Below are 26,718 nucleotides of genomic sequence, written 5' to 3'. Positions count from 1 at the left end.
GCATAGTTTTCCAAGTGCGTGTACATCATTCATTGACAAAGCTTGACACACAGGACATGAGACGTGGGTGCTCAACGAGGGGCGCGTGCGGGGGATTCCACAGCGGGTGTCCTAGGAGGGCTCCAGCCGAGACATGACTCAGAATCCCACCAGTGAAATGGTCAAGTGGCAAGGGCAGCGCGGGTGAGCAGAACCCTAAATCAGCTTCACTAAAGCTCAGAACCAAGCCTATTGGAGACCCCCCCAAAAAAATAAAAAACCAAGAAAGAAACAAACAAAAACTCAAGCTCCAAAACTCTTGGATTAGCCAGGGAATCCAGAACCTGTAACTGAGTTCCTAATTTTCTGTTTCTCTAATTATTTTACTATTGTCTGACACTTTGTCTTTCAGACATTACTCTAATAGGAAAGAAAAAAAGTCCAACATCCTTTCCTTCATTGGCACATCCACTCTGGTATAAACCTCTGGGGTTCATCACTAGTCCACAGGAGCACAGGGCACATCCTCCCAACCCGTCAGATAACAAGATGAGCGGGGATAATGCATAATTTGCCACTGATAATGAGCTACTATACATCGAGATAGTTGGTGTTAATTAACAAATCATCCAGGACATGGTAGCGCATGTGTAGCTAGAGCAAGGCATTGACATCTACCTCTGATTAAAAGACAACATAAATCTCCCTGAGCTACCTCAGGGAAAGCTATTCTTAGTACCGTTTCCTGAGTTCTGAGCATGTGTTGAACGGCAACTGTAACTTCGGCTGTAGTTAACTTTATTGCACCTGCTAACTTTCATCTAAGCATGGAAATTTTCCCCCTTTGAGCCTTAGCAGCATGCAGGTTTCTCAAAGCAAATGGTGGGTGGGTGGGGGGGAGGCAGAAATAGAGTGTCAATCTCTGGGTCTTGGTCCAACCTCCACGCTCCATCCTTCTTAGGTGATCAGAGGAAAATATGTGTATGTGATAATCTTTTTTTTTTTTTTTTGCAAGAACAAAGACTGTTGTAGCAGTCCAGCTGTGTTTCTGCAAGGTATGAAAAAACAATGCTGGCCACCAAATGACGAGAACAGACACGCTTGGATCTTGGGGAAAACTTAGGGAACCAGTTGATAAATGAACTGTACATTCACACGCCCAAAAAGCAGCAAGGAAAAGAACTTTGAACTGGTCCTGCCTTCACTATGACCTCTGTAGAATTGAACAGACTACAAGTTTCTTTAGGGAATCTAATTTTGTTGCTACAGTCTTATGAAAATGCTGGACAGTTTGTTGTTGTTGTTGTTGTTGTTGTTGTTGTTTTTACTCTATTTGCAAAAGCAGCTTCTTCGGAATGCCTCGTTCCTCTTCCCCTCCCCCAGGTCTCTTCCTCTGCACTACTACTTATATGCATGCAGTTGAGGCACTTAAAGAAGCCCACCTCGATCTAGCTGTAAGCATTTTCCACCCTGGCAACAATGCGGGAATGTGTCCCTTGTAAAGCTTCCACAGTGATCATCAGTTCGTGTTCCTGTCCCTAGCTTGTCCTCAAGTGCAGAAGCTCAAAATGCTCTCATGTCCAAATCAGAAGATACGGTTGGGATGGCTCCGAAAGCAAATGTTCACAGCGGCATTGATCCTGTGTAGAGCCCTGGATCCAGCTGGAACTTCCTGGAGGGTGAGAAGCACTGATGGAGAGCCAGTTAAGATACTCTTTACATGTCAGAGACATTAATAATCTAATTAGGGCTGTAGCTCACTCAGTTCATGTTTGACAAATGGAATTTGCATTCTCTTTATAACACAAGAGTGTTTGTATTCCCAAAAAACTTTCAAAAAAAAAAATCACTATGTTTTACCTACCAGAAATCATGTGCTTTGTCAAGCCTAGGACATTATAGGCATTCAGTAAATATTAGATGAGTGAAGAACTCTCAGCTTCCTGGTCACTCCGGGCTTTTACGATACTACTGCTTATAAAAATGACGTAAAAAGGTGTCAGTAACTCTGCAGGGAGAGCTGCCATTTTGTTCCTTATGGTAAAATAGAACTCCCATCCCTGCTACTGTGCCCACTTCCGTTAACATGTGGTCCAGCTTACCTACCAGCCTTCCATGTACCTGAGTGCATTATTCAAAACAGATTATTTTTAAGGCCCTTTGGGAGAGGTAAGAAATGCCTCTTTTGAGTTTGCTTTCTACTGGGAGAAAATCAGTTTGTATCTTTAAAAATCCTTAGACTCTAGCTAATTATATCTGACCAAGGCCTGGGACTCTGGAGAATATGGATATCAAGCAAGCCCAACAAAAACCAAGACAAGAGTCATCTTTATAGATGGATTTCCTCATCACCAGTAAAATAATAATTTCCCCCATTCTTCCCTCACTCCAGCTCCAAACTCATTAGGTATATAAGAATATGTTTAATGTCAAATAATCATGGAAGACATAACCTTCCTCTCCAGAAATGTGCTAGAATACTCTGCATTTTGAATCTTTAAAAATATGCCTCATTGACAGTAGGCACCAAAACATTCAGACCACTAACGACCGGTCCCAGGCAAGTTCATGACTCACAGATGTTGACTTACTGGTATAAATGTAAGTTTAAAGGGGGGAAAAAAAACCAAGCTCTCAAGCTCTCAGCTAACAACCTGTCTAAGCTGCACGTTTGGTCTCCTTTCAGTCTGAGAAAAGCCTACAGTCCCTGCCATACTCTGAAAAACACTTCAAAAACTGAACTCTGTACCAAGCAGTTTCTGTTAAGTTCAGTGCAAAGCACGGGAGCAAGAAAAATGTCCAGGACTTCAGTCTCTACCATCACCAAGCAACACTAAAACAGAAAAATCGGGGACAGGGAGGAAATTAAAATAACTATTAATTAAACTGTAATTCCAAAAGGCCTTAGGGTCAGTTTAGGAACTAAGGCAGGGACTCAGAAGGTGGCCTTGCTGACTGAAGGGCCGGCTCTGTGACCTCACCAGAGCCACTTAACCTTTCTCGTGTCACAACCTCATCTCTGCTTCAGGGAATGAAGCCGGCCACCCCCAACCCCCCCAACACTGGATCTTCCTAGCTTGTAATACAGACTCATTAGCTATTGTTCGAGGAGTATAATAAACAATGGTCCACAAGAGAAGCGGCTGTTGCTCGGGAGAAAGGAGGAGGGGGGGGGGTGACTTGAGGACTTATTTGGCCCAGAAAACTCTGTAATAAACAAAGATAGTGAGCAGTGTGGGTTCAGAAGTGAGATTCTTATTTTTTGGTTCTGTTTTGGTTTGGTTTGGGGCTTTTTTTGTTTTTGTTTTTGTTTTTTACTTAACCAACTTAATCTGCTAAATTATGACAGGTGACTCACTTAATCCTGAAACTTGGGTTCGCCATGTTTGAAGCAGGGAAAATAAGGACACCCACATTTTAAGATCATCGGTATGATTAAATGAGGCCATGTAGACAACGCTTTAGCAGAATGTGTAGGGTAGGAAAGTGTTCAATTAACCTCAAAGGATTATTATTGCCTTTAGGATCCAGAGTAAGAGAAAGTGTGTGAGAAATCACTTGAGGTCTTTCTCTCTGGGCATCTCTGTGAAGTAGATCAGATGCTCAGCTAACTAAATAGTCACAGGGGAGAGTTCAGACAACTATCATGTTGAATGTTAAAAACCCACCGCCCTGGCATGGTTCTTGAGCACAGGACTACCCAGCTGTAGCCATGCTCCAGAAACTCCAGCAGAAAACCCTGCGGATTTGTATTTGTTCTGAAAGTGAAAGAAAAGGGACTATCCTAGATCACAGTGGAAGCAAAACCTTAGACTTTCATCACCACATGGTTCAACGAGATGGAAGCCCTTTAGTGGCTTCCATGGACAGCCCTCCTTGTCACCACAGGGGAAAAACTACTGAGCTTACCCTTGTCACACAAGCACTATATCATGTGGATCAGAACAGGCAGGTAACCAAGCAGTTTCCAGAAATCTAGCAAGACCCCTGTGTTGTCCTGAGCAAGTATATCGCAGACTAGCCACCCTAAATTCCCTGTGGGAGACAGCTTGGCATGGGCTACAGGGAGAAAAGGGGTCTGGCTTGGCGCGATTGCTGTCTGCAGTTTCTTAGGCTATAATTAAGAGCCATTCAACTGCATCTGCAGCCCCAACAATGTGGGATGGATTGGCCTAATCCACAGACCAAGCGACATTTTAAAAAATCCATCCGTTTAGACATCACGTATTCTTCTCACAGCAAATCAGACTTGGCACAGACAGAGAAGGGAGAGGAGCTGCCGATCAAAACTGCATAGCTTGGGAGCCTTCTTCACGCGCAGCGGGGTCGGTCAGCTTGTTTCCTTAACCTCACTGAACATCTTTCTAGGGACTGTCGTTTTCTGGGCCAGGCGAAGGCAGAATGTAGACTGTCTTATAAGCCTTCGGGGATCTTATAATTTGGATCGCAGTTTAAGTTGTTCTAAACTGGACTCATGACGAGAGGGAGAAATGGGGGCTCGGCACAGACAGCAAGAGAACCCGGGTTCTTGAACAACATGGCAGAAGGCCCTAGCAACAGGCTTTTACCCCATGGCAACAAGACTCCATCCTACCCCTAGGGCTTCAACTGGTTTCTTCCTGCCCCTGATCTTACCCAGATTTTTGTTTAGGTTATAAAGACAATGCCAAGCTTCAAAATAGATTTTTTTATTCCGGTGGGGATGGCTTGAATTTTACATCCACATAATTTCACTGTGAAGTCTTCCCCCTTCCCCGATCATTTTTTAAATGCCAAGCCAGTCCATCCAGAAGACATAGATGTGCCACACTGGAGATACAGGGGCAGAGATGATGTGGTGGATTTGTTTATTCATCCTGTTTCTGGAGTTGGGAGTCAAGCGAAGGGAGCCAATAGTGCTAGAGGAAACAGCCCTGGCAGAAGAGGGAAGACAGTAAAGGAATAGAAGGGGTTTCCTCTGGAGACAAGAAAGGGGTGAGCAAAGGCGAAGGAGTAGAGTCACAGTGACTTTACATCCTTGTATTTCTAGATCTTGGGTCCCCGAGAATCAAGGATGAAATTAGAACCTGCCAACGAATCCGGGATTCTCATGAAGCAACAGCCATGGAACTAGGCAAAGGAACACTGAGAGCCTCACACTGAAAGAACCACAAAGAACACAGCATAGAAGCTGTGTGGCAGGGCCCTAGGAGATCACGGAAAATGCCAAGGCACGTCACACTCGGATGTATGGAGTATTTCTCAGCATTTCTTTCCTCACATGGACGTTTGCCATTAAGAAAGAATTTCCTTCTTCGAAACTTTATCTCCTCCCAACAAGACATGTCTTTTGTGTTCAGGAGCCTGAGTGCCTGCTTGGTATGTGTTGAAACATGCGTGTCTGTTTCCTCCATTTTTATTATGCCCTATGCCATGAAGCTGAATACAGCTGGAGCTCAATAAATAATTATATTTCATTAATAAGCAGGTGACTTCCTAACCTCTCAAATACAGATCCTTGCAGAAAAATAAAAATAAAAATAAAAATCATTTACTAGTTTGGTTTCACCTAAAAGTAAGACAAAGTTGCCCAAATCTTACATTAAAGAACTGAACAACTCTCTTCTTACGGAAAAGATCCTTCCGATGTTTTATTCTAGTTTATTCTGCTTTACTCTGCTCATCCTCCCATCCACTGAGTACTTCAAATGGCGGCAAGATCACAATATTCATTTGACTCTTCATCTGTGTGGTCACACACGTAGTTGTTTATGGAGACTGGCCTTTGGCTCACCACACGGCAAGCGAAGTGTTTCATTGTCGGTCTGAACATTTTACGAAGCATGCTGCTCATTTCTCAGTCTCTACTCAGAAGCCGTCTTGGGCCCTTATCAACCTGAATCTTCCATTTCACTGACCACCATAAACACCAGTGACACTGCAGTTACACATATTACTTGTAAGGTAGGGAAGATCCGTGCAATGAACTCAAGTCTGTGTGTCTTTGGCAAGGCACAGCTCCCAGGACGGTTTGCATTTTCAAATGTATCCGTTGACGATAAAGTAATGAATGGGTGGCTGAGCAGTACAAATGGGATCGTGGTGAGGATGCTGAGTGGGGCAGGGAAAGCCACTACGCTGCAGGTGCCCGAGTAGCACGCAGGGACATGTAAAGGCGGCTAACCTCTCTTGCGGTGATAGAATCATACTCGCTGCATCCGTTTGTGTCTGTGAGTGGATAATCAAGATGTAGCAACAGAAAATCTGGCTAATCCACAGCCATGGAAACTAAGAAATCCATGGGCTGTGATTGGAACTGTGAACAAACACACATTAATTTTCATTTCTTTTTCCAGGATTGAAAAACAAGAAAAGCTCACATGAGTCATACTGGGAAAGCGGTACTAACAGTAAACACATTCTGAGTGCATTCCTACACTCATCCACAGATATCTTGCTTACATTAATTAAGCATCCTTCCTTGAGCCCCACGACAGTTTCGTAATGAATTAATAGGAATTGCAGCTTTATCATTATTAACACTAATAAAGGAGGATCTAGAATACACAGCCCTTGCTGAATTCTCAAGCTACTTCAAATCTAGGTGCTGACTCAATGTGTGTGTGTGTGTGTGCGCGCGTGTGCATGTGTGTGTGTGTGCGCGTGTGCATGTGTGTGTGTGTGTGTATGTGTGCAAATTCCTGGAAAGTGTGGCTAAAATCTGAGTCCCATGAATACACGGGGACATAAATCTGGAAAGACAACTTAGAGTGGCCAATCTAACAGTATAATTATTCACATTTGCTTTTTTTTTCTGAGTACCAACAAATATGGGACCCCTGTAAAACTGACAGATGAAAACCAGCCTCAAGGAGGGATATGTCCTCTTTGCTAGGATTGCAGCTCACACCTGACGCTATGTTATAAAGTCTCAAAGAGAGACATGAAGTCTCTTTTCATCTGCAAGGCATCAGCTGTGCTTCCTCCACACCAGGCCTCAGCTTCATGATGGAATAGGAGTGAGGTGGCCAGCACAGGCAATGACACACAGCTCAGCTCAGCTCTTGGGATTGGTTCCCACGCACTGAAACTCCTTCTTCCCTGGAGACGGTGAAGAGGAGAGAAGCGAAGGCCGCATGTATGTCCTGTGAGGACGCCTGATAACCCCTCAAGCCTGTGAAGTCACATGTGGTCCAGAGCTCAGGGCCTAAAATGATAACTCAGGAGAGGAGAGGTGCAGAATAAAGAAGGAAGCATCTACAAGCTCCCTCTTAATGGAAGTGCTTTTCATCTGTGATCCTAAACACGTGTTCTCCCAGATTGGGAAACCAGCCCAAAAGACTTCTTCACAAAGGGGCCTTGGGTGGGACGCACCCCCAAGGGACCCATTGGGTGGGGGAGGAGCACAGCTGGGTGGGGAGCTGGGGAGCTAGCTGGCAGCTGACTGGGAAGAAAGAACAAAAGGCAGGCAGCTCCCATGTGGCAGGTTCCCAGGAGAGATCCCTTTCCAGGAATTAAAAATTCTAAATAGTGTTGAGAATTAAAAAAAAAAAAAAAACATATCAGAAAGACTTTGGACATTTCTTTTAGGCAATTCCACAATGCTGAGAGAGACCAGATGGTTGACAACAGCTATTTCACATCCAGAAAAGATCCAGTGCTCACATATATGCCTATATTTTAGGATTAATGAGGTTTGTTGTTTTTTTTTTTTCTCCCTTGGAGAACCTTTCTTTTAGTTGAATTGAACTGAGTTGTAGAGGTAAGGAGGCAATTCCAAAAGATGTTCCCGCTTCCAAACACTTGCAGCTCTCAGGGTTCAGGGTCCTCATTGTGTGAACCACAGCATTAAACTCTAAAACACCTCAGGAGACAATGAAAGAGAGTGGTAAGTGACAAGCCTGAGCAGTGTAGAGTCGAGGGCTGGCTCATGTGCTTGGCCACTCTCCGACCACTTGGCTTTGGCTTCAGAAAGTCCTCAGTTTCTTCCTCTGTCAAAGGAGGTGGGGAAAGCGCCCGATTCAGAGTTAGGTTGAATGTGATATAAATAATGTGTGTCCGGTTGATTATTTATATTGTGTCGGACAGAGAATATGTATCCAATAACTCTTAGCCGCTGTTGCTGCCTTTAAAATTCAGAATTGACCCTCGAGTGGTAGCATAAACCTGCAACCCTGGCATTCGAGGTATGGAGGCAGGAGGATGTGTGTGGGTGTGGGGGACGGGGGCTCAAAGTCCTCTTTGGTGTAATAATTAATGTTAATTGTCAACTTGACAGAACCTAGAATCACCTGGGAAACAGACCTCTGAGTATGCCTCTGGGAAAGTATCTCGATTTCATTCATTGGAGTGGGAAGATCCACTCACGGTGGGTGGTGCCCTTCCCTGGCTGGCTTCATGGATTGTGTAAGGTGGGGAAAGGCTGCTGAGCTGCAGCAAACTTTCCTCTCTCCCTGCTCCCTGACAGTGGACACGAAGGGAACAGCGGCTGTGTTGACTTGCCCATCACAACACACGGTACTTGAACTATGAGAAAGGAAGAAAGAAAGAAAGAAAGAAAGAAAGAAAGAAAGAAAGAAAGAAAGAAAGAAAGAGGAAAATACCCTTTCACCCTTAAATTTCCTTTGTCATACAAACAGGAAAAGAAACCAGGACACTTGGCAACGTAGCAAGCTCGAGCACTGCTGTAGCTGCTTGAGACCCTATCTATCCCCACCCACCCTACCCCACCCAGCTCCACCCACTCCAATATTGTGCCTTTTGATTTAGTGCACACAAACTTTTCACGAATGTTAATCCAAACCACTGGACACTGTTTTTGTCACAAACAGATTAGACCCTGGCGCCCCTCTTGGCGTATGCCTTTAACTCAGACACGGGGAGTAAAGATAATGTCGAGCAAATAAATCACCCAACTCCTTGATACTGTTCCCTTGTAGATGGAAAGAGATCCAGTCCCCTTATGAAGATGTGAGACACAGTTGAGCAAATTCTAGTCACAGGCTCATAGCTTTACTACCAATCAATGGCAAAGATGTGTTCATACCTCCCGGGCTCCTTCCTTTTCTCTGAGGTGGAAGATGTGATGGCCATGCAATGATTTTGTACAACTTGAAAGAAATTGTATCTTCTTAAAGCAGCTGCCTCACCATTTATTCAACTTCCCATGAGTGCAGGAATTGATCTAAACTCATCTCTAACCCATGTCAGCGACAGGATTAGAGATGTATGTAGCAACCCCTAAAAACTCGGGTCTGCTGTCTGGATGTGAAATGACATTTTACTTGTTGGAGATGGTCATCTGCATGGACTAGCTGACCCAAAGAATCGTAGGAAATGCTATGACATTACTCTTTGGGCTGCCATCCTGAACCATCACTGCTCCAAGCCCCCCCCCCTTAGCAACACAGATCTTCTTTTTAGGGGGCTTCAGCTACCTAATTTGCATTCTGGCATTGCCATTGCCTGGCCCCTTGCCAACATGGCTGGCAGTATGGGACTCACACCATCACCTCATTTGCCTACTCCGCCTTGGCAAGACCAGTTCCGTATTGTTGGAAAAGCGAAGTTAATTGGTATTTCTGGGTGTGTTTGGTTAACTCACCCCCACCTTAGCTCCAAGTTAGTAAAAGTGTAGCTTTGCCCTTTCCAAGAGCCACAGCAAATAAATGGTGGGGAAATCCTCCAAAAGGCACATGGCTGGGTCCTCTGGCTTGCCTTTTCTTTCCTCTCTTTTTCTTTCCAGTGACTTTGGGGAGGTTTTGGGCACTGATCCTGCACACACAATACACTTCTTGTTCATCTTTTCTCTGCAAAGCAGCCCTGAATAGCTCTGTCTAAAATTATAAGTAGGGGCAGCCCCAGGCTGCAAGAGATCAGAGCTCTCATGCTGGGTTTCAACAAAGACCCTGCTCTTTCCCAACAATTAGCCGCGCAAAAAAGGACATCTATCTCCCTCTATTAAACCCACCACGTGCCTTCAAGTCAGCCCATTGTAAAGCTAATTAAATAACACGCCTCTCTCCACATGCAGGTCTCCTGATTAGCTTCTCTCAGCCAGAAACTCCTGCAAAGAGCCTAGAGATAGGCATGCCAATCTTCTCGTTCTCAGAAGCCCTACCCCCCACATCACCAATTAGCTATAGCCCTTGAAAAGTCACCCTTATCAATACCAAGGAATCCATTCATGGTCCCATTTCCCTCAGAGCTCAGTCTAGTCTCTCCCAGCTTGACAGCAGGGACCAAACTGACATTCTTTTGAAAATGCCTTATTCAGGAAGGCAGAAGAGTCTAGTACAGTGTGGTCTTTGGAGAGGGTCTACCCACATCGGAGCCACTGGAGTGAAGCATTGGTGAAAGCTTTTGACAGAGCCAGAGGCAGAGGGAGTCAAGGAATCTTGGGAGGCTGTTCCTTTGTACAGGGAGGCCTTGGACCTAGGTAAAAGGCAAGCACAGGCTTCTAGGAAGGCATTACACACATAGGAGAGCTGAGGTACAAAGAATTATTCCCACAAGCTCTTGTTAGGCATCATGCTGAAGTAAAACAGCACTCCAACCCTCCCTATGGCCAGGCAGGTAGGATCCAGATGAAGGCCCAAATCTGGTTCTATTTCCCCTTCCATCTAATTTCTTCTTTTCTCTCACAAAAGGCCCTTGCTCTCTAGCTAGCAGCCCTGGACTTTTTGTAACTTGGGATTATATGCTTTTGTGCACTTTTGCAAGTCCTAATGCAACTTCCTCACTGTGCAGACAATACTGAGCAGCAAACATCTCCTCCCAGATATGACGTCCAGGGTCTTCCCTGCTGGAATCACTCACTTCCTTCTCAGAACCGTCACGTGTGTGATTGCAGACTTCTGATAGAGCAACCGTTACATTAATGAAGATAATCAGAGCCTCAGTCCTCCCCCTCCCCCTCCCTCCCAAGTGCAGGAACCACATTCAAATCAAATTTTAATTTCCAGCTTAAAATACAATTACTTGGATATACCAAAAGTCTGATCAAGTTTAGGAAAATACATAGCTGAATACAGAAATGAGGAGTGAATGGATGAATGGATGAATGGATGAATGAAATGAAACTATTTTATGTTAAATATGGTCTGAGATGGTTCAGATTCATCATCACTATAACTGTTCTTTTTGTTTGGAAAGAGGGACTGCTATTTTACAGCATAGGTCTCCCTAATTGAAATTGTCAGAACTGATTGTGTGTGTGTGTGTGTGTGTGTGTGTGTGTGTGTGTGTGTCTGTGTGTGTCTCTGTGTGTGTGTGTGTGTGTGTGCGCGCGCGCAAAAACAAAAACAAAACAACTGGCAGGAGACTAGGCTAGCCATTTCCGGACCTGGTGAATGGCTCTCAAACTGATGTTTTTCTCATGCCAGCTTCTGTGCTTAAAGCTTCTTTCTTGCTTTCTTAGACACAAGGGAAGAAAAAAACTTTCCTTCCAACAGTTTTCAAGAAGACCCACACCTGGTATAATCACACTTGGGAGGCTGAGGGAAGGAGATTTGCCAAAAGGTTAATGACAGGATCAGTGAAATGGTTCAGTAGCTAAAGGCTCTTGCTGCCAACCCAGATGACCTGAATTTGAGTCCCAGATTTCACACAGTGAAGGGGCAGAACCACCTCCCACAAGTTGTAGTCTACCTCAACCCACTCATAGTGGCACAAATCTACACACACACACACACAGAGAGAGAGAGAGAGAGAGAGAGAGAGAGAGAGAGAGAGAGAGAGAGAGAAATGAGAGAGAGAGAGAGAGAGAGAGAGAGAGAGAGAGAGAGAGAGAGATGAAAGAGAGAGAGACAAAAATAGTAAAGCCAGCCTGACCTAGGGAGTGAGACATTGTCTCAAAATAGAAGGAGGGAGAGGAGGTGGAGGAGGGAGAGGAGGAGGAGGAGGGGGAGGAAGCAGGACTACTAGCCCATCTTCTTAGATGGTCCACACAAGTTAGCAGGTGAGTATTTTACAAAACAACCCTGTATGGCATATGTCTCCCAAGAAATAGTTATGGGGTTCAAACTCAACAGAAGGAAAAGAAGAAGAGAACATAAAGTTCTTTGTAAGATGGATTTTTGAACTGTCCAATCCCCCAAATTCAAAAGCCATAAAAGTAATTAAACTAGTCTCACCCCCAACACCTTGGCTTTGCGCAGAAGCCAATGGCTGAGGAGCCTTGTGTGATTTTGTTGCTAGGTATAACGCCGTGCGTGGTGCTTTTCTTTGCTTGCTACTTACCATCATATGCTTTCTAATATTTATAGATATGTTCTACATGGAAAACCGGGAACATGCAGACAATAAATAATAACAGTAAAGGAGCTTGTAACCTCTGACCTGAGACTTAGGGAGGAAGCACGGTCCTTGTTCTGCGGTCCTTGGCCAGGCAAGCTTTCCTGTGTGCTGAAGTGGAATGGCCACTTGGTAATGATCACAATGGACTGATCAGACCAGATGCTGCCAGGCAATGACCTCTTTTATTACCATCCTCTACCACACTGGGAGCACCTTCCCTTCTCAAAGGGTGTCTTAAGGAAAACTAATCCAAGACCTCTTAGACATGTTGACAATAGGACAGTAAATAAGACCAAAAAAAAAAAGTCTGCATTTTTTAAAATAGATTTGTCTCCTCAAGATAGGCTTGGCATAAATATAAAACAGGCACTGAGTATTGAGCCTAGGAAAGTCACACCTGTTAATTTATCACAAATGTATCAAATAGCCTGCATAACACAAATAAGTTGCTGGTGACAAAAATAAGCAGAATCATAGTTGAAAGAAAATAATGATTGTAAATGAGTATAAATATGTCATTGTATTAATCAGAACAAAATAGTACATGCATGTAATCTGTGAGTTTTAATGAAAGGGTTTAGTTAGAAGTTCAGAATAAACATAAAGTTCCTGTCTACGCCGTCAAAGTTATTGGATAAGAGAATCAAATACATTGGATAAACACAGTGTGATACAAGGTGTCAGAGACTAGCATTTGTTACGTGAGATGGAAATACTTGTTTTCTGAAAATAGCTGAAGTTTTGAGCAATTTAAAAAGGCATATCAGAGAAATCAAGACATACAAGAAGCCTCTAATTAGAAGGAAGAACTTGCTAGGAGCAGTGTGCTGACAGCTCTTGGCAATACATTCTAGTTAGCATGTTATTTAAGCTCGCCAGATAACTCTACAAACAGGATCCCCAACTAGGAAATATTTGTTTCATGTGATCTTCAGTTCGGATCACTCTAAAGACTTTTGTTTTTGTTTGTTTGTTTGTTTTGTTTTTTTGTTTTTGTTTTTTCAGACAGGGTTTCTCCGTGTAGCCTTGGCTGTCCTAGACTTGCTTTGTAGACCAGGCTGGCCTCGAACTCACAGCAATCCACCTGACTCTGCCTCCCAAATGCTGGGATTAAAGGCATGTGCTACCATGCCTAGCCACTCTAAAGACTTTGTAGCTCAAACCTCAGCGCTAAATATAAATAGGGACCTCTCCTTTTCTTTGACTCAAGTCACTCTTTGTGCCTGGTCTAGCACGAAAGCTCTAAGAGCATTTCTGGCCACTTCATTGCATAGCATCTCTGAGATACCCAAGAAGAGAGATGTCTCAGCCTCTCCATGTGTAGGGTGGGGACACTCTTTCCTGAGCACTATGTAACTCCAATCCAAGACAGCTATGCAAAATACTGAAGGCGCGTATTAGTTCAACTGTTTCAAACTATCCATATGTCTCGCCTACCACTCTAAGACCTTTAACTGTGGTTTTCTCCTGTCATGCGTTTTGTCATTGTTCCATGGATTTCTGTTAGGCAAGTGGAGTTCTCCTTGGGAAGTAGATATGGTGAGATGCCAAGTGATATATCTGCCTGAGCTCAAGAATGGACCAAGGGAGGAATGAACTCCAGCTGCGGATCAGGAGAAGCCCGGGGGGGGGGGGGGGGGGTTGGGCGGGGAGGGTGGCTCAGATCCCTTCCCATAGGAGCTAGTGGTGAGGGAAACTGACATGAAATGACTGAACTCATCCAGTGCATGGCCCCGAAGCTGTTGCGGGAAAGCACTGGCAAGCCTTGGAAAATAGGAGCAGCTGTCCACAAAACCTGTGTTTCTGGTTGTTTTGCTTTCGTTTTCCATGCATTCTGGGATTCAGTGGTTACTGTGCTCCAGCAGAAATTTCATAACTGAAACTGGAATTACAAACGCTCTGTTCTGGGAGATGCTTCACTGTTCTAAAGCAGCACATCCCAATTCTCCACCAAAGCCATCTGCAAGAAAGGGGAAAAATGGAACAACCCAGGGAAGGGACTTGCGGACCAACTTCACGTCCGTCCACTGCATACGGACCGCTTCGTTATGAGGCACTTCTACTTCCCTTAGGCTCAGTGTTTATTACTTCCAAGTGCCTAGATTAAATATATTGATCTGTTAAAGCACTTGTTTGTGATAAACTTTGTAGGTCCAGGATGTTTACCAGCTGTTAGTGATTTTCTTTAAAATTTATCAAAGACAAAACAAGAATATTAAAGAAATGCCAATGTTTGTCTAAAATACACCAAAAAAGGGCCTCCAATGAGGTGTATTGACTGATTGATTAAAAAAAAAAATACAAAGAAATTATACTTCAAAAGTCTTCCGGCTTTGTTGACTTCAAATACACTGAAGGAGTTTTGAAATGAAATATTGTTTGGTTGGGTTCCATTATAACAAAGGAGGTGAGCAGAGGGCACCATGGTCCTGTTTGTAGAGATGTAGAAATGGATAATCACGCACATGGTTGGATTTACAGATTTTGTCTTCTTCACAAGTCCCTCCCACCATGATCTTCATGAGGCCTTTCCCTGTTTCCTGTGCTTCTCCATCACTCACTGCTAGGTTGTGGAGATTCAGGATGTCCTGAGCCCCAACTGAGAACCCGACACTTAAAATCAGTGACTCTTACAACAAATGACTTTAGCTATGTAAGCTTCAACTTATCAGCTGTAAGATGGAATTAATAGTAACTCACAGGATTTGAGGTAAAATGCAAATAGGGTAATATATGTAAAATGTTAACTATGTCTGGCTCAATGTAAACCATAAATAGTAGGTTTTCCCCCCTCAGGCTACATACATAAACACACCTATATACACAGCTTTGAACTCAAACATTCTTAAATCCTAAAAACATTTATTTATCAGAAAGAGCATTCTCGGGGTTATTCAATACAAATAATAATTTGTGTCCAAAATCAAGAAAGCAGTTCATAAATGTAAGTGTATTTAAAATCTCTGTCCACAGAAACAGCCAGGCAATGGATAATAGTGTGATATAAACAGATTAGGTTTATTCTTAAAAAGGAACTTCTATCATTTATTCTACAATGGCACACAGAAATTAATTCAAAATAACCATAGACTTAAATGAAAAACTAAATTAGTACAAATCTGCAGGGAAAAATAGAAATAACTAATCTTCATTGGCTTTCTCAACACACTCATAAATAGATAAGTTATATCAAAATTAAAATCCATTTTTGTTGTGTACCACAGGTTGTAACATTGGGAAAGACAAAGAGTGACTCACAGTATGGGAAGAAGCACTTGCAAATTATATTGCTAGTGAAAGACTTGCATCTCAGCTTCCACAGACAGAACTGCTAAAACCCAGTAGTCAACGAGATAACCCAGTGTAAAAGTGGCTCAGGGATTTGAATAGACAAGTCTCTAAAAACATTATACAAGTGCCCAATAATTTATATATGCTCCGTGTTGGTAATGTCAAGGAACCCCACAAGGAAATACTGCTTCACATTCACTGTGAGGGTTCTAATCCCAAAAGACAAAAACGAGTATTGTTGAGGATCCAGGGAAGGTAGAATCCTCATGTGCACCTGATGGGAATGGAAAATGGGCAGGCAATGGTACTCATAGTTTGGCCACCCTATAAAGAGTTAAACCGAGATGACTGAGAAATTCTACCCCAGGTCTATACCCAAGAGAAATGAAAACACATTCATGCAAAAAATGTGCACATGAATGTTCACAGTAGCATTATTTATAGTAGCCACAAAGTGGAAACTACCCAAATGCCCATCAAAGGTTGGGCAAAAAATGTGGCCCAGCCATCTAACAGAAATGTTAATGATTAGAAAGGAATGAAATGTGGATTCACTTGGTAACGTGGATACGCCAGGAAGACTTAGGCTGAGGGAAAGAAGCCAGTCACAAAGGGCCGTATATTGCATACCTCCATTTATATGTGAACTCCAGAATAGTTGGATTCATAAAGACAGCCATCAAACAGTGATTAGCGGCCATGAGTGGAAAACATGTGGGACGCTGGCTGCTAATGCCTTGGGATGTCTTTTTAAAGCCACAACAGTGTTCTAAATCTCAATTGTGATGTCGGTTGCACACTACTTAGCTATACTAAAAATAATTCTTTAAAAATGAATTTTATAACAAAGCCTCATGGGAAAGTACAGTGGCCTATTGGCAACACATGGCTTGGGGCCATTCCATCTGATAAATTCCAGGGAATGCTCCTTCTCTTCGTCAGTATTTACTATTGAATAAAGCTTCCTTTAAATTTGCCTACCTCCAAAACATGCATTTTAAAGGAGACAATTGATACATATATTTATATCGATATTTAATTTATATCAATATCCCCGTAAACTTATCTCAATTGATTACTTAAAGAAAAATAAAGTAACTTCAGTTTTCCAGAGGCGAAGGCAAGAGAAATAAAAGGAAAAAAGGAATTTCTCATCATCTAAAAACATCTTCCCCGTGGGGTCTATGAACATCATCTTAAGACCATTTATTTAACCAAAGTTCAGTGGGGGAAAAAAAAGTCTAACATTTCCATGACCTTCTTTTCTAAACTTCCTAAGTGGCTTAGAGAGAGGCTGCCTGGGGAACTCCAAATGGAACCTAAAAATATTATCTTCTGGCTTTATAAACATCAGGAACACTAATGAAGTGAGGGGCAGCAGACCCAGGAATGGAGTATCTCATTCAGGTTGGGAGGAAGGGGGGGGGGAGGGTTGGGTAAGCCGAACACATCCCTAAAGGCAAGCAAGAAGGCCATGGGGGCCAGACTGGGGCCAGGGAGGTGAAAAATCAACACAAAGTAGGAAGAAAAGAATAACAGTGATCTGGGATACATAAAGCAGAGCCCGAGTGACCACTATTCTAAACACCAGTAAAACAAGCCCTTTGTGAGCCAGACCATCCAAGTTTGGAGAGATGAGTGCTCCACGGTCAATCTTGCTGGATCCCCATTTACGCTTCACTTGGAGGCCACCTGGAGAGTCATACTGTGCTAGTCTCCCCTCTGCAGCATAAACATCCCTCTCACTATTCCTTCCTCCCTAGTGCTCAAGGGACATTGCCCAGCATGCTTACGTCTGCCTGAGTTCTCTATCAGGTCCTGTCAGGGACGTTGAGGTCTGAGAGTGACTCGTGGCCACCACACCTCAAGACACATCCGTGCAAACACACATGGATGCAGAAGAGGTTCTCTCAGCTCCTTCTTCTCCTGGACTTGCCAGGAAGTCAATAAATTCCCTCTGAAGCTACTTAGAAGCAGTTTTCTACAATTAAGAAACAAAAAGAGCCATAAATGATGCTCAGGTTTACATAGGAAGGGGAGAGTCAGCAACGGTCAGTTTTCTAACCTGGTAATGATGCACTCACCAAGCCCCCCCCCAAAATAGATTAAAGATTAGGTCACTAAGGCAAGGAACACAATGTCACCCAGGGACCCTAGCCAGCAGCAGGTGGATCTCTATGAATTCCAGACCAGCCTGGTCTACAAAGCGAATCCAGGACAACCAAGGCTACACAGAGAAACCCTGTCTTGAAAAAACAAAACAAAAAAGCCCCAAAACAACATCAATAACAAAAAACAGGGACCCTGTGTGTAACCCAGTTTTACCCAGAAAAACACCCAGGGAAACACCCCCCATGGGTTAAGGCTCAGATGATATGACCAGATCACTTTTCCTACTATTCTTTAATTTGTAAATCATCTCCAAAGAAGTGGAAGTGGATTGTTTCCATAGTGACTACTTTAAAGGGTAAAGTATGCATGGGACATAGGTGTGTGTGTGTGTGTGTGTGTGTGTGTGTGTGTGTGTGTGTGTGTGTAAACTAATAGGCTATAGTCAGAAAGAAGACAAAGATTGTGTTAGACATCATGGGTTCTCTCTACTCTTTCGTTCAAAACTTCTACTTGAGTCATAGAGAAGGAGGAACTATTGTTTTCCCTCTGCCCACTGCTCCATGGACACTGGACTTCCCAACTGGAAGGCATAAAAGGAGTAAAGGGCCAATAATAGGAAAGATGCACAATTCCATTGTCAGCCATTTCGCTCTAGCCCCACCCCCTAACCAGGTGAGTTCCCAACACCAGCACAGCCAGCTTTTCCTTTGTCCCTTGGAGAAGCAACTAAGAAAGAGTAATCTGGACCCAGTGGCTTCTCTTCATACTTGATATCCTCTTTGCACTCGAGTTTCCTAAAGCACCCCACCAAATTCCCTTTAAAAAGCTTCGAAATTTACATCCTATATAATAGAACCAGATAGATAATAATAAACACTTTTTTCAACTCCTTCTGAAATATCCTTTTGAAAAGCATATTCTTAAAAGGCATTTGAGAAGAAGTAGCTCACAAACTCCTTTAAAAAACTAATCTCATAGTCTGCCTTTCTCCTAGCTAATCTAAACCTCCCCCGCCCACCCCTCATTTAATACCATGTTTTCCTGAAGCTATTTTAAGAAGACTTAAACATATACCACTATTTAATCTTAACTGATTTTACTTAGTTTCAATTCACTGAATTCTTCAACTCAATTTTTGTAAACAAAAAACAAAAAAAAAACACAACTTTTTTCTTAAGTAAAAGTTAAAGGAGGGAAGGGAATACTTGTACGTATCTGGCATCTTATTTCATGTTATATTGTAACAAAATACCTGAAGCTGACTACAGAGTAAAGGAAAGAGGCTTGTTTATCACACAGTTACAGGGTAGAGGGGGTAACCACCAAGTCTGCTCTGGTAAGGTCCTTCATAGCAAACGAAGTCACACTGGGGGAAAACATTGAGGGACAGGAGGCCGATCATGTGGCTGCACTTCGCTGAGAACAGCACGATTGATGCTAAGGATCTATGGAATCACTTGCACCCCAGAGGCCTCTTAGCCTCCCAGAAGGGGCCTGGGTTCTAGCCTGGGGACCTTCAGGAACATTCTTAAACCACGTCCAAATTGTAATGCCAGTCATAGCATGGATGGCACAGGACACTGAGGCTGGGCATATCCACGTTCCCGGATGCATCCTTTCTCCTTACCTGTGTATTTAATAACAACAACAACAACAATAAACAACTTGGGAAAACTCCTTGAGATAAAAATAGAGAGCAAAACAAAAATGTTCCATCTCAAAACCTCTAAGATCAGAAAGGAGTGCTGAGAAAGCAGATGGGAAAGCGATTGTTTACTGAGGGAAAAAAAAAACGGAATTTCCCTCCTCCATCACCCACTCAGTTTGGCTGAGAGCAGCAGGCAGCCCTGGGGAATGAGGTAGCTGCTGAATCCAGGGCCCAGCCCTTCTCCTGCCTTCTTCCCCCAGCCCTGCTCTCAGATGTGTCAAATCTAGTCTTTGCCAGGCACTCCCTCCAGCTCCCAGCTCCCAGCTCCAGAGCTGCAGAGCTGCAGCCCTCCATCACATTGAGTTGAAAATAAAGAGATGCCTTTCCTAAAGAATCCACCCACAAATAATCTCATTACCCCCAGTGTTTGCATTTATACAGCAGACATCTTCTGCCAGAAGGAGAGGAGAGAGAAAAAAAATCACTCTACACTCACTCACAGGCAACAGCTGCAAGGAGAGAAACGGTATTCAATTCATTGTGCAAAAAAATTCAACAATGGCTACACTGCACTTTTAAAAGCCTTTTGATAGTAAAACCCACAGGGAACAGCCCATCCTGTGCGCTGAAAAGCAGCTTTCCCACAATTAGTCCCTTTATTCAGGTCTGAGTGTTCTGTGTAAACTTCAGCACGTGCTACGGACACTGTGGACGGCTTCAAGGGTATAACCTTTCAGAAACTTTGAATACTAGCCTGCTTGCAAAGCTGTCCCCAGGGCGGGGCGGGGGTGGGGTGGGGGTGGAGAGTCCAGGGTGAGAAGCCAAGGGGAGTGGGATACTTAGGTGAAGAAGAAGAAAATCCTGCAGCTGAATCCCAACAAAGGGAGGACCCACTCTCCATACAAGCCTCGCAAATTACTGGGTTTATTCGTGCCCTCAAATAACCAGTGTTGGAGAAAAAAGAAACCAGAGCGGAGAGCCAAGAGTAATCAGGGGACAGTGGCTCATTTCCCTGTCCCATCTCTGAGGCTTTCATGGGTCTCTGATTTGTAGGAAAGCAAGCTTTCATCGCCTTATCCTGACAGGAGACTAAGAAGGAGGTGACAATGAAGAGTGAAAACAGAAACTATCCGGACAGATAAAATTTATACAGTGATGGAGAGAACGGACTATGGAGCAAACTCAGTTTAATTTCTCTACCTCTCCTTCCTTTATTTTCTTCTTCCCTCCCCCACTCTCTTCTTCCTCAGAATCACAGTTGGGTTTCTCATTCACCACATGGGTTCAACGGGAATATCATCTTCCTAGGAACGCAGCAGAAGGGAAAGACATACAGCTAGGAGCCTCAGCGCCCCGGCGATGTGGAGAGCAGCAGCTCCCCCTCTCATCCCTAGGAAAGGCATTCTCGGAATAAGATTGTTCAAACTCATTTTACCAGAGAACAAGGCATAGGCATATCTGATACTTTTCATCAAGAAGAAAGTAACTTGGAAGCAAACATACTCAGAAATCTACCTGGAAACTCAACAGGCTCTGAAGCAGGCAAAACACAGAAGAGTCAAAAATCAGCAAAAGTTTCTGTTGTGATCAACCGGTTTTATTGTTCAGGAAATTTAAAGTCAGAATTTTCAGTTAAAAAAGGATGATGAAATGCCTATATGCTCCAGATTTTTTTTCTCCCTAATCTCCCCTAGGCTCTCTAGGATAGTCTACAGACATATCTGATTCCAGATGCAGCTGGCCACTTTCTGTAAGTTCCCAATATTTGGCCCAAGATCACCAACTAGCCCTAAGTTTTGATCCACTAGGAATGCCCATCTAACAGACTGATGAATGATAGAAACACTACGTAATGACTAGAAGGCCAAAGTAGAAGGCTTCATATAGAGTAGCCAAAGAGTCCATGGAGGGTAACTGCTCTCTAGAATGGAGAGGTCTGAAAACCAGTTGTCTAGGTGGACTTGTAGCAACAGACCCTGGTCGGCAGCTTCAAGGAAAGTCAGAGATCAGATATGAGGGCTGAGGCTCCAAAGGATGATGCCTAGGCAGAGGCAGATGGCTGGGACTGTGTAACACTCAACAGTTCACCTGTCAGTGTCGCCTTTATATATTCTGACAGAGTAGGGAGAAAGTTCTAGACATCACTACCACCATGTGTTCTTCTATTGTATGAGGTGAGGGTGGTGGGCACAATTGATGACCCTCTAGAGAGTCAAGAAGCAGACTCAAGATATATCCTGACCAGCACAAAGCAAGGCAGAAAGATGAGCCTGGACACTGGGCAAGGCCACGATTCTTATCTCCAAGACAATGGGATGGAAACAACTTCCAGATTTAAATACAATCTCTGGGGATCCGATCAGAGCGTTGGAAAGGGATTTGGAGGAAGGAAGTTGACACCAGTGAATTCATTCCTGTTAAACAAGATATGCCCCAGTGTGCTCTCCCTATCTGCTGAGGTGGGGCCCCTTCTCACTGCAGAAGTTCCTAAGTTCTCTGGAGTCTCAGATCATTTTGAGAAGCAGGTGAAAGCAAAATTCTTGCATGTAATAATTTGTTTTTAGCAAGATCATGCTTTCCTAAAACTCAGTTCTTACCAAAATAAATAAATCCTGTAACCATCAACAGGTCTAAGACTTGGTAGGAAGGTGATGTAAAGAAGGCCCAGGTGGTTAGGACCTTTTCTATAGATGTTTAAATCACTGGTGTTTCTGCTTCCCAAGCCCCATTTGACAAAGTCTACAAGGAAGGAGTCCCAGCTTGCAAAGCAAGTCACTTTGGAGGTTGAAGTTTGAATCCCACCTGAAAGAATGAATAGGGGCTGTGGAAATCTGTTTTGTTAAAAACAAAACAAAACAAAAACAAACAAACAAACAAACAAACAAAAACCCCAAGAGTCTTCAAAGACCATGAGCAAGTCTTAATAGGATGCTCAGGAATCAAAAGCAGATCCCTATAAAAATACACAGTGGTGCAGAGAAGAGAGGGCTAGCTCTCCAGACAGTGAGATAGGGCAGGGTCTAAGCAGAAAGGCAGAGGCCACGCACAGGGGCAGGTTCTGAGGGCCAAAGGCTGCCTACACATCAGGGGAGAGGTGATCGCTCCCACAGTGCAATTAGGCCTCCTGTTTGACCCCTGACTTCTGCCTCATGGGATATTTATGTGCTCTGGACAGACAGCTAGGGGCCATAGGAAGGAAGACAGACTCTGAAGGCCCTTAGTAGGAAAGCATTAGAGGGAGGGAAAGGAGGAGGTGGAGGAAAGGATGGAGGGAAGGTAGGAAAGGGGCAACATGGAGGAACGGAAAGAGGCAGGCAGTAGGCACGCAGGCAGACAGTAGACAGGCAGGCAGTGGGCAGGCAGTGGGCAGGCTGGCTGGTTTAGCATTCACATTAGTCTGTGAAATCTTGAATTAGCTTTCTCTGTAGCCACGCCTGGTCCTTGGCCACTTCCACATACAGTCTGGTTTGTTTTTTGTTTTCTGTGCTGCAGTAATTCTTCAAGGTTGGCACTCTGCTATTACAAATTAGGAAAACGAAGTTCAGAAAGGTAGCAGGGTTTGTCCATGGGTTGCAGGTCTAAAAGTTGGGTCTCAGCAGTCAGGCTCTTGTTTCTTCTCTGAAGAGCAGGGACTCTTCTGTGCACTGGGGCAGGGAGTGGTGAGCTTGCTTGCTCTTGCACCTACCTAGAACTCCCACGAGTCTCTTGCAAACTAAATCTAAGTCCAGTATCTCATCTGTTCCAACTGTCTATTTCTTAAGCAGATGTGCCACCACAAACCAAGGGGACAGTAGGCAGGCCAGGCAGGCCATGCCTCTCCCCTCCCAGAGTCAGCCTTGCAGCTGCCAAGCCTGGGCCTGGACGCTCCACATTGGGGGCGGGCAGCTGGGGTGCAGCCCGGCTGGCAGTGCCGGGGTTAACCAGGCAGTCCTGCCGAGCAAAGATTTCTGTTTTATTTCAGCGGGGGAAGTGTGTGCTGCCTGATTAGCTGGATGGTTTCCTCTTTTCCCATAACCTCCAGACCCCCACGGCCCAAGTGTTTACTCTCTGAAATAAAAAATCTGCTGGTGTTTTTCTTTTTGTGTGCTCGTGTATTTTGGGAGGATTGCAGAGGAGGAAGGCGGGGTCGGGGTGAGGGACCAGCCCGGGGGGGAAGGGAGGGCGCTGCCTCCAGCTGCAGAAGCTGCTGCTCAGGAAAGCAACTTCTTAACGAGGGAGCTGGTCTCTTGCTCTGGCAGCTATAAACACACTGAACATCTGGAGGCAGAGAGTCTCTCCCGGCCAGACGTGAGCGCCACAGGCTGTCCCTGCCTGGCCGTCCCCACCCCCTCGGCTCTCACACCCCCTCGCCGCTCAGCTCCAGCCCTCTCACATCATCCACCCACCCAACCATTTTCATTCACAGAGATCCGCAGCGACCGCTAGCAACTGGCCCGCGGGAGCAGAGAGGAGACGAACAGGCGACACCAGGCAGCAGTGGCCGCCCCGCCCCCTCCCTGTTCCAGAAGAGGGGTCAAACTGCTAGAATGCAATAAGAACTTGGTGCCCCGGGGACCTTTTCCCAACTCGGACTAAATATTTGCGGTTTGAAAAAGTTAAGAGAACTTCTCCCCCCCCCCCGCCCCCCAGAGCCCCCTGGGAGTTGCAGTGCAATGCTGTTACTTCCTTGACTTTTTTTTGGAAACAAGGAATTTATCTATCAGGTGGTCAGGCCAACAGCAGGCTTACGTGCTAATTGCACCGTCCTAGGCCTGCTGAGGTGAGAGGGCCTCTTTCTGCACCTACATCTCCTTCCTTTCCCAGCACCCTTAGAGGGGATTCATTCTCTCATACACACAAAGCCCCAGCCCACCCTCCCCCACCTCCCCTTGCATCAATCCAGTAAGCCCCAATTCCTAACTGCCCTGGACTCTTCTTCCTGGGTGCCCTTCTCTCTTTGCTGGTGAAATGAGTTATAATGAAGGGTAATGCTGGCAGATGTAATATGTGTATAATATATGATATGGGGGAGGGGAGGGAGAGAGGAGAAAGGAGGACAAGGAGGAGGAGAAGGAAGGAGGGAGGGGGAGGGTAGGATGCACCCCTGGAGGGTGGGGCAGCATGAGACACATTAGGTCAGAGTCAAGCACCTTCTGGTGGGCGTGGTGGCGCATGCCTTTAATCCCAGCACTCAGGAGGCAGAGGCAGGCAGATCAACCGGAGTTTGAGGCCAGCCTGGTCTACAAAGGGAGTCCAGGACAGCCAAGACTACACAGAGAACCTCTGTCTCAAAAAATCCAAAAGAAGAAGAAGAAGAAGAAGAAGAAGAAGAAGAAGAAGAAGAAGAAGAAGAAGAAGAAGAAGAAGAAGAAGAAGAAGCAGAAAAGAGTCACCTTCTTTCTTCATGGATCTCAAAAAAGCACAGGGGGGAGGCAAGAAAAGAAGAGTCTGTGGTAAGCAGATTTGGGGCCAGGCTCACCTACGCCCTGATCCTGGCACATGCTTAAAGCCCCTTAGAGATGTGATGGGATAGGATATGCGACATGCTTAAAGCCTCTTAGACATGTGACGGGATAGGGTGTGTGACAAGACTGTTCAGCCTCAAGCGTTTGTAGGCACCCTCCTAATCAGGGCAGTTAGGCCTGGTCTTCTGTGAAAAATGAAAGTTGAGACAGGATTATAGTTAGCTCTTTCTGAGACAACCCAGCTGCCAAATGAGAGTCAGAGCAACCCAAGCTGCCCATCTCCCTCAGTGCTCAGACCCTATTTGCAGAAAAGAGGAGCATTCCCCAGTGCTAGGCTATATAGCCTGTTCCAGGCCAGCCAGGACTGAATAGAGACTGTCTCAAAAAAATAAGTAAATAAATATCTTAAAGAAAATGATAAAAAAAAAAAAAACAGATTAGCTGCAAGGAACTGCCTTTTGAAAGTTTACACTGCTCCCCAGTGAGTTGGAAAAATCAAGACAATTCAATAGAACGTTGAGGATGGGGGTCCCTAAGGGACTCCTCATTCACCTCACTATAGGGTACCTCAAGTCTCTGACAGGACCAGCCCAGTATTCTGTCTAGGACAGATCAGTCCAATATTGTACTATCCAGCGTTACAAATCCAGGACACTCACAGGCTCACGGGCTTAGAACTGTTTTTGAAGAACAAGGAAACCTTTTTTGTAAAAAAAAAAAAAGTGCTCTAGAAAAGAAAAATGTGTTCTGAAGAAAGACAGAACCTATATGTGCAGCAGATGGAGCTTAAAATGATGGTTTTTAAGCCCTGTGGCCATCAGACACAGTCAGCTGAAAGAACAAACCTGCTATGAGCATAAACACTTCAGAGGAAGGTGAGTCTCCGTTGAAGTCATGCTGGCGTGTCCTCAACACTTGAAAGCCAAACTGGAGACTCCTGCTTTCCCACTGAAACATCCCACCTGGCTGTCAGCGGCCATTTCCAAACACTGCCCAGGTTTGATCCCTCCCAGCCGCTGGGCCTGAAGACGGAGCCCTGGGAAAGCCCATGAACCTGGCCTCTCAACATGTCTCCCACACGAACTTCTACAGTTTATTTGGGAAAGACATTTTTTTTTCAGCTCCACCATTTTATTTGTACATTTGTTTTAGAAATTTTAAATAGTGAGATCCAAAGTCACCCCCCCCCCCGACACTGCCAAGCTTGTGTCATATTTAAGCGTGGTATTCCATGTGGGAACCATTTGTTCTATCATACAAAAAAAAATGTGCCCCACATACACAATTTTTTTTTAAGTTGCTTGCAGGCAAGGACGGTGCCTTCTCTTTCCCTGTCTGTATTCTTAGGACCCACTATGTGCCTCTGGCCGTCAAATGAGTTCAACCCATCAGTGGGTCACTTTCTGACTCAACCCTTAGACATTTTTGCATGTGCAAAATGTAGTTTACCGGACAATGAGTCAAAAGGCGCTTGAAGACTATGGTTTACAATAGCAAGCGTGCACACCAGGTTTACTGTGCGCTGACATGCTTCACGCTTCGGCAGGTATGAACTGGGTGGTTCTCAGAGTGCAATCTCTGAACTTCCAGCAATAATAACAGGGGCAGCTCCTGGAAATGTGTGAGAACCAAACACTCTTCTGTCCTAGCCCTGGAATGGAGCATGAAAGCCTGTGCTTTAGCAGACTCTGGAGTTTCTAGTTCAATGAGTCTAGAGCAAGACTTAAAGTTTATATCTCTAAGATTTGATGCTCCTCCTCCTCCTCCTTTTCTTGCTGCTACTGACATAGGAAGAAACTGAAGAATCAAGATCAGGTTGCCCAAGGTCACACAGTGAGGAAGATCAACTATAATCTAAGTGATCTCCTTTAAGAACCTGGGTCCCTCACTCTTGCACCATCTCTATAGTTTTTTTTTTTTCCCAAACAGCTGAGAAGCAGCAGGATTCTGTGTAGGCAGGTAAATGAA

At 44.5% G+C, this 26,718-nt stretch overlaps 1 protein-coding gene across 2 annotated transcripts in view; it reads right to left on the bottom strand.

Moving 5' to 3' along the window:
- ETS1 (ETS proto-oncogene 1, transcription factor) overlaps positions 1 to 26,718 on the bottom strand; it is a 122,872-nt gene that overhangs the window by 64,648 nt on the left and 31,506 nt on the right. The window lies entirely within an intron of this gene.

This window comes from Acomys minous (genome assembly GCF_964271855.1).
Source record: "Acomys minous genome assembly, chromosome: 5".
Classification (NCBI taxonomy): Eukaryota; Metazoa; Chordata; class Mammalia; order Rodentia; family Muridae; genus Acomys; species Acomys minous.
Note: the sequence above shows the minus strand (reverse complement) of the source record. Positions and strands in the feature narration are given on the sequence as shown.